The following is an 812-nucleotide window of genomic DNA, read 5'->3' as shown; positions in this document are numbered from 1 at the left end:
CTTTATGATCAATTAATGCAAGATGTAAAACTGAATATAGTACTTGACTTATGAACCCAGAAAACACTAAGAGCATAGCTGACACATCCTATGCATCTATTCACAGATCATAGCCAAGTCAAACACAGATACAAAGTTATTTTGGCAGATAATTTCAAGGAAAATGCCTGGATTTGCAATAACTATTCTATTACAAAAATTGATATGCAAGGTCATGATGTGCCTGAGAACAATTTAATCATTATAGTAATTTTTACATTTATGTATTCATTCATTCAAAGATAGCTAGATAAATAGGGAGGTTAAAAATGACCTATATAAGTATGGTTATTTCATATTCACTGTAAATTTTTGCTAGAAAGTAAACTCATTAAGGGAATGAACCACTTCTCTTCCACACATCTCCTATGCCTAACCCAACACCTAATACATACAAGAGGCTGGTTGGTTGTAGTTATTATAACAGTAGTCTTCATCTTCAATATCCACCACTAAATTTTAATTGTGAATCCCATACCCTACAAATTCAGTAATTGGTAGTAACGAGAAAAATGTGTTTAAAAAGCCAGGCATGGTGGCTCATGTTTGTAATCCCAGAATTTTGGGAGGCCGAGACCAGGTGGATCACCTGAGGCCAGGATTTTGAGACCAGCCTGGCCAACATGACGAAACCCCATCTCTATGAAAAATACAAAAAATTAGCTGGGTGTGATGGCGGACACCTGTAATCCCAGCTACTCTGGAGGCTGAGGCAGGAGAATCGCTTGAACCCAGGAGGCAGGGGCTGCAGTGAGCCAAGATGGAGCCATTGC

General features: G+C 38.3%; 1 pseudogene; it reads right to left on the bottom strand.

Moving 5' to 3' along the window:
• LOC105553204 overlaps positions 1–812 on the bottom strand; it is a 45,713-nt pseudogene that overhangs the window by 562 nt on the left and 44,339 nt on the right.

Source organism: Mandrillus leucophaeus, unplaced genomic scaffold (genome assembly GCF_000951045.1).
Source record: "Mandrillus leucophaeus isolate KB7577 unplaced genomic scaffold, Mleu.le_1.0 Scaffold586, whole genome shotgun sequence".
Taxonomy (NCBI): Eukaryota; Metazoa; Chordata; class Mammalia; order Primates; family Cercopithecidae; genus Mandrillus; species Mandrillus leucophaeus.
Note: the sequence above shows the minus strand (reverse complement) of the source record. Positions and strands in the feature narration are given on the sequence as shown.